The 12053-nt window shown below is 42.1% G+C and overlaps 1 long non-coding RNA gene across 4 annotated transcripts in view; it reads left to right on the top strand.

Moving 5' to 3' along the window:
* The window catches only part of LOC145960214 (uncharacterized), a 264245-nt gene that overhangs the window by 212661 nt on the left and 39531 nt on the right, over positions 1-12053 (top strand). For 3 of the 4 annotated variants that reach the window (XR_014435304.1, XR_014435302.1, XR_014435301.1), the window contains exon 1: positions 2627-2793. The exons of the other annotated variant lie outside the window; for it this stretch is intronic. This is a non-coding gene — a long non-coding RNA (uncharacterized LOC145960214). Of the gene's footprint in view, positions 1-2626; positions 2794-12053 lie in introns of those variants that run through there. 4 annotated transcript variants of the gene reach the window in all.

Here is a 12053-nt window from a genome sequence, read left to right on the forward strand (position 1 = left end):
CTACATCGCGAGATTCGACGCGCTCGAATTCGACACGCTCATTACGCGAGGGTCGGAATAATCGCAAGTGTCGGCGAGTCGCTGTTTCTCCCAAAAGGATTAGCAATCTTTCTCGAATCAAAATTATAGTATGTACCTATTATTACGCGTGCGCGCTACCTCGATTTATTGTATGATTATTTCGTTAATTTTATATTTTTTCGAGCATGTAACTCTAAATAAAATAAAAAGATTTTTATTTGCTTTATATAGAACTTACGAAGGCACCTATAAACGTTGTATAGCGATATCACGCGGTCCCTCAATTTTATTAGTCTGCGGCGCGACTTCGCTGCCAGGTATATTTGCGCTCTCACGGCGAGAAAGTCTCAAAAGGAACCGCCGACTGGTCGTTTAGTAGCGAGCGTTCGCGAAATGAAGTCGATCGGGACGGTAAACCGACCGACTGACGGACGGATGGACCGGGCGGTTCGAGGCGAATCGCACGTAACCTTCGACCTGGCACCGGCTCGCCTCCTCGGCAGTGTCACGGGGAGTCACGTGGCCGGCATAAAACGTGACGCGCCGTGAAATACCCTCCTAATAGGCGAGCGGTTTGCGTTCACGCATGCGGCCACCGTCGTCGTTGTCGTCTTTCTTCCGCGACGTTCCTCGCAACATTGTCGAGTCCTTAAGACTCGGTGCATTACGTTTTTTCTCATAGATGAAATTTTTTTTTATCAATTTACATATTCATGTCAAGCTTTTAATTATAAAAAATTATATATATATATTTAATTTTCTGTAATTAAAAATTTCAAAAATTGTTGCGCACGTTTTTTACGACTTTTTGTAGTTAAAATTTAATTTTACATTTGAAATTTTTATTAATACTTTTTAATTCTATGAACGTCTTGATCAAATTAATCTTTTTATCATCTAAAGTTTGCAAATTACTCCTCTTCCTCTATCTCTTTCTCTAGGTTACTACCTAATTAGTTATATTCTACAATATTATATAGCACAATATTACATCAGCAATTGATAATTGTATTATCCCTTTAACAATTTAAAGGAAAACTCACTTCATGGATATTAGAGCGCACAACAAACTCTATTGACATCGATAGTTCGTTTATTCGTTGATTAAATGACACGGTGACTGTGGTTCCGTCTATAAAGAGCTCCATAAACTTCGTTCGGCGAACGAGTACAATTATATCTCGTTTAAAGCGAAACGCGAGAATGTATTGAAAGCTACGCCGAGTATAGTTTGATGGTTTGTCCGCGAAAAAGCGCGAACATCGCGTTTCACGTTCGCAATATCGTTATTATTCGCCCGTGTGTGAATTATACTGTTATTTTCAATAACACGCTGTACTCCGTCATAGATTCTCGAGGAGCGAACATAAATACCACCGACGACAATCGCTTCTCTCTCGGGACGTCTTGCATTCTTCGCCCCGTCGCGCTCACATACTTGCGAACTTGCCGTCGAGACGCTTTTTCTCACCGGCGAAAAACGCTCATCCATTACCGTGCAAATGCAATTATTATCGTTTCGAGCGAACCGGTAGACTGCGCAAGAAGAGCGATATATTTATCCGCCGCTACGCGCGACCCGATAAAAACCGACTTTCAATTAACGAACGGAGGACTCGAAGTAACTCGACGTGCTCCAGGGATCGCGACGAAATTGTTTTCTATCCCACAGAATATTTTGAAAATATACCATTCTTATTCTTCCACTTTCCATATTGCTGTAATAAATAGATATTTCATTGATATGCGTTTACAGAAAGATTTTAACAAAGACGGCCGAAATGTAAAGAGTATTTGAACAAACGGCATCAAATTAATTACCACAGAAATCAATTTAATTATTATACACTTTTGGAATAATCGAAATCAATTGCAGAGCGAGCCGAGCGAATATGCGTAGTCATAGAAACGTACGAGTAATAAGGATTCCGAATAAGAAGAGAGAGAGATTTGAATAAACAGGCATAAAATATTCATAGTCGTGCGGAACCGCGCGCGCGCACGGGACAAGAGTGACCTCGACGTACGTGTGCGAATGGATCGCGACGACGACGATCGACGTGACCGCGGTAAACGTTCGCCAGGTGAAACCTACGTCGAGAAAAGGATATACTCTCGAGCGAATGCGCGCGAACCCTTCCTAATGATCGTGTACCGGGCATGCACACGATCCTGCGGGCGCCCGGCAATTACATTATTAATAGAGATATTACTCCCTACGCTCGCAGGCATTACGACATCGTAACGCGTCATAAGAGAACGCGCGTAATTTGAGATTGGCTTCTCTGCACGAAGGGAAGGAGAAGGAGAGAGAGAGAGAGAGAGAGAGAGAGAGAGAGAGAGAGAGAGAGAGAAAGAGCGGACGGCAAAGGGGATCTATAGCATCCACCAGGAGGAGGCATTAAGGTGAAGTATAAGAAGAAGAAACAACGTCTCCGCGTGCGACCAAGGTGGGAAGACGAGCGGGAAGGGAACGTGCAACGATGGCGGAGGCGTAGGATAAAATGAGGGGAGGTAAGCGCGAAGGGGAGGAAGAGAGGGAAGATAGACTCGGATCGGCGCCGTAGATTGATCACGCCAATCTGTTTCTGCCGCGGACCACACATGACGTCCGACGGAAATTTTCAGTATCCGTTCGTAGCGAAGCGCTCTATAGCTTCGTTGGATAGGCGTCGTGACCGCTAACGCGCCAACATCGAAAACGTCGAAGTGTCTGGTGCGCGCGGCAGGTGGATGAACGGCGACGAAACGCTCGCTGACGCGAATGGAGAGGTCGGAACATATATCGACGGAGAGAGAAACTTGCGGGAGTAATTGCGTTACGGGTGTTCGTTAAACAAAGCACAGGCGGACGCCGAGACTTCCGCGTGCGCTCGCGCGAGATGAATCCGCGCGCGCGCGCGAGATGATCGATGAACGCCGATCGTTTACCGGTCCTCTCGCCCTCGAAACACTTCGTGGCGTCATTACGAGCGATGCGCGGCCAACTCGCGACGGGCATTTAGGTTCCTCTATTGGGTGATCGATAGTCCTCGCAACTATCTATCCGAGACAGCTTGAGCTTTCACTCAGATAGTTGATAAATTTATCGCCAATTTTTTTTCCTTTTTTTTATCTGCCTAGTGAAAATTTTCGACGGCAGGTCATTATTCGCGGGACCAGTGATGTATTAACGGTGCGATTCTTCTTGCCGACCCTCGCCGATCGCGGAATAGATCCTCGCGATGTCGGCGGTCAGGGTGGTCGTTACGGCGGGGGCGGCGGCGGTGGCGGTGGCGGTGGCGACGACGACGACGACGATGACGGGGCGAGGTGGGGATCGCGCTTACCGAGATGGTAAGGATTATGGAAAGGAAAGGAATGGAAAGGTAAGGTAAGAATAAACTAGGCGCGGTGGGAGTGGGTCCAGATGGCCTCCATTCTCGTCACTGGCTGCGAAGAGGACGGCACCGACCAATCGGCAAACGTTGCCTCCGGCACCTCACCTTCCCTCGTCCTCCGCGTGCTCAGTGTGCTTGCGGATATCTCGGCGCGTGTGTACACATCACGGGGGGGAAGATTGTCTGAAAAATCGCGCCTCACCTGCCTCGCGCGGGTCAGGGGTCATCCTCACCCGAGTACTCCTCCGCCGACGCACGACGCGACTTTGCGCACGAGCGCGCACGTGATAGTCCGCGACGTGATATCGACGACCACGAGAGACGAGAACGCAATCTACGGATGGCTCCGCTACGGTTTACAGTTTACGCGTTACGAAAATAGGCATGCATCTCCTACTCGTGCGTACGTGTGAACATTTAATCCTGTCTTGAGGATTTTCCGCATGCGCGATGCAACCGGTGTTCAGCTCATCTCTTCTCTTTTTATTTTTCCGTTTACAAATAATCAATAACGTTCGATTCTGGGAACTGACGGAATCATAATCCGAAAATATTTTTCAATTCTTTATTCTTTTTCGAATCGAGATTAATCTATATGTAATTAAGAAACTACTTTCCATAATTCTTTCATCTTTTCTAAATGGATTTTAAATAAATTTTTAAAATCAAATTTATAAGAAATGATGTTCATATTTTTCTCTTATATTTAAAATTATTCAGATTAAGATTAAGTGAATATTTGTTAATATATACGCGTCTCATAAGCTTGATAATTTAAAAATGTGACAATTAATCAACGACTTATACCTAAATTACCTAGAATTAATTTCCTATAAATTATTCCTCCATCAGATGCAAAGAATGGTACCAATTTCGATGGTAACGGTATTTTTACGCGACAGCTCCGTGAATAACCACCCACATAGCACCGTACGATCACGCATATCGCGAAATACCTCGCCTTCAGATCCTTCCCATCTGGTTCGACGTCCGATAAATTCAAGGTTAATACCTGATTTAATACATTACGTGCATCTGCAATCGCAGTCGTGATACATCTCGCTACCATGGAGTAAGCAACAGCTGTTCCGCTCGTGCGAAACATGCGGGCATATACGTGCGATATATAGTGTACACGGCAAAAATGGATTGATCGCGAGACGTAAAAGGAGGAAGATGAAGAAGGGTATAATAATAAGCCAACTTTGATTTTATACGCGCGCCGCATCGGATATAATTCGAGATTAAAGACACTACGATTATTTCGTAAATCGGCTCGAACCTGCGAGCGCATTAAACAAAATGCCGTTAATGAGATCGCGTTTGGGTTCCCTTCACTTCGCATCATTCTTGACGATCATGAGGATGCAGTGAAAAATATCAAGAGAAGAGTGTATTAATAGTGCAAAAGTTTTTTCAAACTCCTCGAATATGTACATCTTTGTCGTGTTGAGAAAAAATAGTTTGTAAAATTTGAATATACCGAATTAATATATTAAATACATTTTTTTGACATTTTATTGTCAATATAAATGTATATAAAAAATTTATATATGTATATATATTTTTAAAAATTTGTAAATTTTTCATATTAATACTACCCAAGTGATTACTTAACAGATTAATTTTGAAAATTTAAAAAATAAGTAAGTGTGCATTTTATGGACACATAATTATAAATAAATCTGATTTCATTTATCGCATTACGTGTATTTGCTTTACAATAGCTGTTGTGACGAAAATAATTACGAAATATTATCAAGCGTATCTGGAGCTAATCTAAAAATTGCGTAAATAAAGTTCGTGCAACGTTAAGGATCGATTTTGAAACGATGTAAAAATCGAGGAAAATTATGCTTTCGTTATATTCATTTTTATATTATTACGTTCTTTTCCCGCGATATCGATATTTCCTCTCCATCTTCTTTTTTCTATCTGTCTTCTCTATCGTTACATGGATTTGCACTTAATTTTTTCGCGACACGTTTTTCACGCTGGGTTATATTGTGATCGATTATGCAAGAAATTTTCTGATTGCATTTTAACAAAAGAGGAATTATTAGTCGCTAACACGAATAAGTTCCGATGAGTTTTTGGAAAAGAGAGGAATGAGAAAACGAGGAGAAGAATGAAGAGACGAAAGCAGACGTAGCGTGTGCTACAGCCGTTCGATTATTTATAGTCGCTTATTATTGCGCGAAATTTAGCGAGATACAGACGTGTATCGCGTAGATAATGATTACTTCCTCCCACTTACCTCATCTCTTACCTCAATCTCTTCGCGATAGACAAAAGCGTTACATCGAGCGATCCGATCGTTTGTAGAGTCGATCGATATCAATTGTAGCCGAGTCGGGACGATTCTTTCCGGCCGCGGGCGCCGATTGCTCTTATCCTCCTCGTTGCCGCAATTCGTCGTGGCTCATTATGCGCTCCGCGGCTTTAAGCGCGACAGGAAAGTAGAAAATGGAAGCGCAAAGATAGGCGAGATGCGCACACGACACGATGCGCGAGATTACAACAGAGGTGGTTGCACTGTGTCGCGGTTTAAATGTCAGCGCTATGCGACGTCTATTACCCCATCCGCAATGCGAGCATCGCTAATTTATCTGTCGTTACCGCGCGTAGTGAGCGTCCAATATCCAAGTATTAGTTAATCTTCTCCGTACACTTATTACCCCGTCATATACACATATGCATACACACTCGGTAGAAAATGTAGTAACGCGCTATTCGATATTTTACTTTCTAAAACATGTTTAAAAAATGGGAACCCGCGTAACAAAGTCCAGGAGATTTATTTTATTTTGACACTTTTCTTTTTTAATGGCGCATGAGAGATCAATCGCATTATGATAAATCATCGATGTAGATTTCAATATTAAATACGACACGAGCTGGACAACATTTAATCGGATTATTCACTGCCTGGAAAAAGAATTGTTTGTGTCTCATATACAAGAAACTTGTGAAAGCGGTAATTTGGATATTTGAATTCGAATGTAATATTTCGGAGAGAAAGTGTACACAAAATATATTATCTTTAAATAATATTGTAGATGCATGATTTCTTTACGATACTATTGACATCGATTATAAATCGATACTTTGAAACGAAAATCCATTGTGAAACAGAAACATCGCGGAATGAATTTATTACACATCAATTTCTATTGCAATTTAATAATAATCGACAATAATTATTATAAAGTAATAATACAGAAAATTGATCAAATCGACAAATCGGATCAGTAAATCTCGAAATAAGAAAATGACGAAGTAAAGTGTCTGTCGTCAGGTCCAGCTTCACGATCGATATCAAAGGGAACCAGACTCACAATTACGACAATCTTTAAACACGGAAGAGAACGGTGTGTATGCGGAGGCATTCTTCGTTGAGAGATCTTCTCTTAAGAGGGCCCGAAGGTGGAAGGGCTGTATAGGTCGTTGCCGTCCCACCCGCGGTGATCTCTCGGTGACAGGAGCTTCGTGTTTTCCCCTTTTTATCGTTTGTCCGGTGTTTCGTGTCATTTCGAAAGGAAGCGGGGACGGCGAATCGTGAAGCGAGACCCCCGCGGAGAGGCACCCAGATGTCTTCTCTCTCTCTTTCTCCCCTATACGGATTAATGGAAGGTATATAAGGCTTTAATTGTCGACATCGTCGAGGGAAGCCAGTCAGTTGCCTAGGAAGAATTATCTTAATGTCCGGGAAAATATTAGGAACTCACCCACCCTATGAATTTCTCGACGACTCGTAAACGGCCCTTTTGCCTGCGTGCCGCAAATCGCTACAAACTTTTCATTCCTTTCTCGAGATCGTCGAACATAAAATCGCGCCTCATCGCTGAAACCCATCTCTCGAAATTCTTAATAATTCTGGACGAGAAGGTAACGAGAAGCAAATCTTTTTCAACTAATTGCAATTTTGTTATACTCTGTTCTTTGAATAACGATTTAAGAACTCCCGGAACTCCAAGATTTTTTAGATCGCTTATCGCTGTTCTCACGACACTATCACAAGTTGCTCCAAAATTGTTCGTTTTACAAAGCGGTACTCGATGATCAACAATAAAGATGCTGTTCGTCACGGCGCCAAGCAGCGGGAGAGAAACTTTATTCCCGGGACGTCAATGGAATTGATCTGACAGTTTGGCAGGCCCAAGGCCACGATCGAAATGGTATCTAAATTGGTCATCGATACGAGATAGATGATGCGAGAACATTTGAGGTTTAAAGCGAGGCGCAGAGTCACGTCTTTGTCCGTCTTTTTTGCGGCGCTTTTATTAAATTAGCGATGGCCATCGGCTAGTACTAGTATACGTCACGGTGGGCCGAGTCGAGCAATAAGGAGGTGATGATGAATCGTCCCACAAAGACTTTGCATCTTTCGTCAATTTTGCGCGCGCGTCACAGCTTAATTGTTTCGAGTGCTGGATTATCTCTCGTTATCGAGATACATCTCGATTATATCTCGTTATCTTTTTAATCAAATTTAGTTGTGCAATTATACGATATTCTTCGCACTTCACTATTCATTTCTTATTATATATTTATTACACATTTTTTTGTCAGATACACTCTTCGTTGTATTAAATCTTATCTTACAATATTATCGCATTCGATAAAATTGTAGATTAATGTGATGGATTTCTCATAACGATCTTGAATAAATATTTACATGTTCATTGTATTACTAAATTAATTACTAACTCTTTCCAACAGTGGGTATAAGATAATGTTATCTTTTTCTATTATGTATATGTAATAATATATTACAAGTTTACAATATACGTTTTAATACTGATATAATTTTAAAAATTCTATGTTTTTTAACATTGCTAATAATGATTTGACATTGATTGATAGAGCTAACATTATGCATAGATGTGGAAATTTTAGCAGAAGAGAAAAACGACATATTTTTTATGGTAGTCTTTCTCAATACTGAATGATTCATATATATATATATATATATATTCAGTCGATTATGCTTACGACCCGAAATAATTTATCACATCAGCATTTTTCAGAAGAAGAAATGCTAGAGCTATAACGATCGTTATGCCGTTACAAAGTTCAATTAGGCTTTAAGGGTCTGGCGGTGATATTAAGCTGGCATGTGTGAAAGCACGTCGTCTAGGTCTCCTAGGTCGCGGCCGCGCGCGTATGCCTTTTCACAGCGAAAACGTGCGTTAACCGTCTTACGAAATTCCTAGCGCATCGACCGTCCATCAGCCGCTGTTTTACGACTACTCGTTCGACAACTCGTAACGTCGCAATTCCTTCTTGTCCCGTCACCTCGGTTGCTTTCCGCGTCCTCAGGACGAGAACGCTCTCTCACCTCTCTCTTTCTCTCTCTCTCTCTCTCTCTTTCTTTCACCTGGCTTTTTTGTCATCTACGCGCCTAGTGGAAAACAATAATTCATAAATTACAGTTCGTTGCTGTTCTCAACCACCGGTCCTCACTTTCAATAGATTTCGCCAAGTCGACGATTATCTCGAATAGCCTCCGCTCCATAACATGGTAGATGACCAATGCTTTAACGCGCCTTGTGGAAAAATTTACGTTTCTCCTTAATATCAATATACGCGAACACTGTAATCAGAGAAAAACGATCCGTTCTATAGTTCTCGAATGATACCTTGAAGAATTAACACGTTTGATTTATACACGTCGAGGTCGGGCATTAATTAAGCGATGTCAATGAAACGCATGCGAGATTCTTATTTGTGGAGTTACGTTATAGGAATTTGTTTAAGATCTCTCTTAGCCATCGATCGCGAGCTGCATCTCTTTCTAATTCCTCCTTGGTTGCTACATTGTAAATTTATAGCTACGAGATGTAATCATCCACATTTGCGCGCGATGATCGAGCTTCTTACGCGTCTACGGAGTTTATGCGAGACTTTATCGCGCGTTGCAGGTCGAATCGACTGTCTTTCTCTGATTAAAAATGCGTATCGGCCTTTTGTCTAATTTCTCGATAGCATGCTTGCGCGCAATCGCTCTTCGCGATGCCGTCGTTTCAAGCTCGGTACCGACGTATATAATTTGGTGCCGGCTAATCGTACGCCGGCACCAAGCTTAATCACTACTAATAAAACCTCAAGCACGACACAAACACCGTAAATCCCGCCTTCCGATTCGGGCAACGAGCCCGAAATCCAAACTCGCCCCACGCGCCGATTAATTCGCGGGAATTAATAAATCTCGGCGGACGAAGAGGCGAGATGAAGATCGACCCGTTCGTATCGCGACACGAGAATGGCGGGATAAGATGGGAATTTCTTTTGAATTCGCGATGCTTTCCGACGACGTTATCCTTGACGGTCTATGCGCGCCTCCTTCGAACGAAGGGAATAGAAGGTGGAGGGTCGATTCTACTTCAAATACGAACCACGCCCATCTTCCTCTACCCCGTTTCTTTCTCTTACGAGATACCCGACCTTTGACCCGCGGGTGGTAACCCGTACTCCACGCGCTCTCACATCGACCTGTGCACCAACGACGGCAGGCTCGTGCGCAAACACGCATGCACGCAGGCACGCACGCACGCACGCACGTACGTATGAAGAAGAAGAGTTCGTCGAGAGCTCCGCGGCTCCGCGAGTAGAGGCGTAATTGAAGAATAGCGGATTTGAGCGTATATTATGCGCGCGCCGAGGGAACCCGGATTTTTCTTTGTCGTCGTAAATACGTTACGCGAGAATCCCATAAGCCGTTAATGCGAGTGAACGTTCTGCCGTTGAGGCTCGCTTAGAAGCGAGCGATGCGGAATCGCATATTGCGGCCGGCCAGCCGAGCGATAAGCTCATTACGATTTATCTCGGCCGAATTAATCGCGCCGCATTTTCATCTCGGCTTTTCTCTCTTTCTCTCTCTTTCTCAATCTCTCTTTTCCGTAACCCTTGCAATAGTAATGTAGAATTGAATTCCCCCCCCCCCCCCCCCGTCAAAGGTAATATTGTATCTCTCAAAGACTCGTAATAAGGAAATATTTTTAAAACGGTAAAGGATTCGCAAATTATATCCAATTATATGATTCATTTTTATAGCATATTTATAAAAATAAACACACGCGTAACTGAAAAATATTATATATAGTTTATTTATAAAAAACTTGTGCTAAAAAGAAATCTTACGATTAAACATCTTTCTATATTCAAATTTATTATTTAGGTATTTAGTTTTTCAACATTCTACAGTTAATCTTTCTTAATATTTTTTATTGATGTCTTGAAAAATTTTTAGCAAACAAAATTGATAGTATAACCCCATAAAAATTTTTACATTACTGTTATTATACCATTATTATATTATTTTTACAGTAAACTATTACTCGAAAAAAAAGGCTAAATTATAATTTGCACTTTTATAGATAAATTGTTTGAAGCGATTGTGAAGTTTGTAAACAGTAAGTGTTGTGACACTTTCTCCTTTAATCAATGCAACGCGTGAAATAGCTTGGGGAAAAGTATTTATGCGCCATAAAGAAGAAATTGATTAAAGCTTGCGTCGAAAGGCATGGTTCAACTACAGAGAAAGTCAGTTTTTTATAATCACATGTTTAACGTGACTTTAAATAGTTCTCTTTATTTAAGTATCTTTAATTTATCAAATTTGGATTAAAGCAATTTAAACTGACGTTTTATTTTTTTTTTTGATTGCCAAATGATTATAATTTTCTCCTCTCCTTGTGCGAGATCTTTTAATACAATTTCTAATAGCGCAATTTCGAACAGCACGATTATTCTTATTTGCATCGCATGAACACGCAATAACTTCCGGGATATGTATGTACACTCGGAACGACGAAACGCAATCGTAGGAAAAGGACACTTTCGCGGAAAAGACTATGTCCAGGATAGGACGAATCGCGGCGTAAGAAGCGTAGCTACGTTTATTACGGGTAAATCGTCGAACCCCTCGGAAGTACGGCCGTTAATCTCGACGCGTCCGACGCAGTCGTCGATGAGGCCTTACCCGGTGCACTTTCTCATCCTTTTTCTTTCTCTCGTCTCGGTTTTCTCTTTCTCCCTCTCCTATCCCCTTTTCTTTCCTCTTTCTTCCTCTTCCGTTCCATGTCGCTCCGGTGTTCTACCCGTGTGGTTCGCGCCGGTCGAACGCAGCGAAAATTAGCTTATTAAAATAACAATTATGGAGTCCCGTCTGGCTATTGTACGTCGTGTCAGGGGTTAAGCGCCAGTCGCTGTAACTTAACGGAGAGACGCAGGTATCCCTCTCTTTTTCTCGTGGGTAGTTCACCGTCGTCGTCGGCGAGGATTTGCGGAGTACTCTCGAAGGAAATCTTGAAAGCGAGACGCATCGGCTACACGTCGCTGCGTCGTCTCTCTTGACGCGCGCCGAGTAGATCTCGCGCCACCGACGCAATGTCGACGAGATGACTTTTCGCGACTTCTCCCGCGACTACTCAATATTTTCTATCACCGACGACAGCTGATTACGAGCTGTTGCCAGCGTTGCGACGATGACGCTTTGCAATTTCACGTGGCGACACATAGGCTGCCGAGTCTCTATTATTGTCCAAAACGAATTTCCGCGTATTTGTATTTAAAAGTCTATTATACACTGTAATGAAATAAGTGTAACATTATGTATATACACATATTTTTATATTTCTGTTAAATTTT

The sequence above is a fragment of the Camponotus vicinus genome, unplaced genomic scaffold (assembly GCF_025532165.1).
Source record: "Camponotus vicinus isolate PSW18456_S1 unplaced genomic scaffold, iyCamVici1.0 SCAF_10, whole genome shotgun sequence".
NCBI lineage: Eukaryota > Metazoa > Arthropoda > Insecta > Hymenoptera > Formicidae > Camponotus > Camponotus vicinus.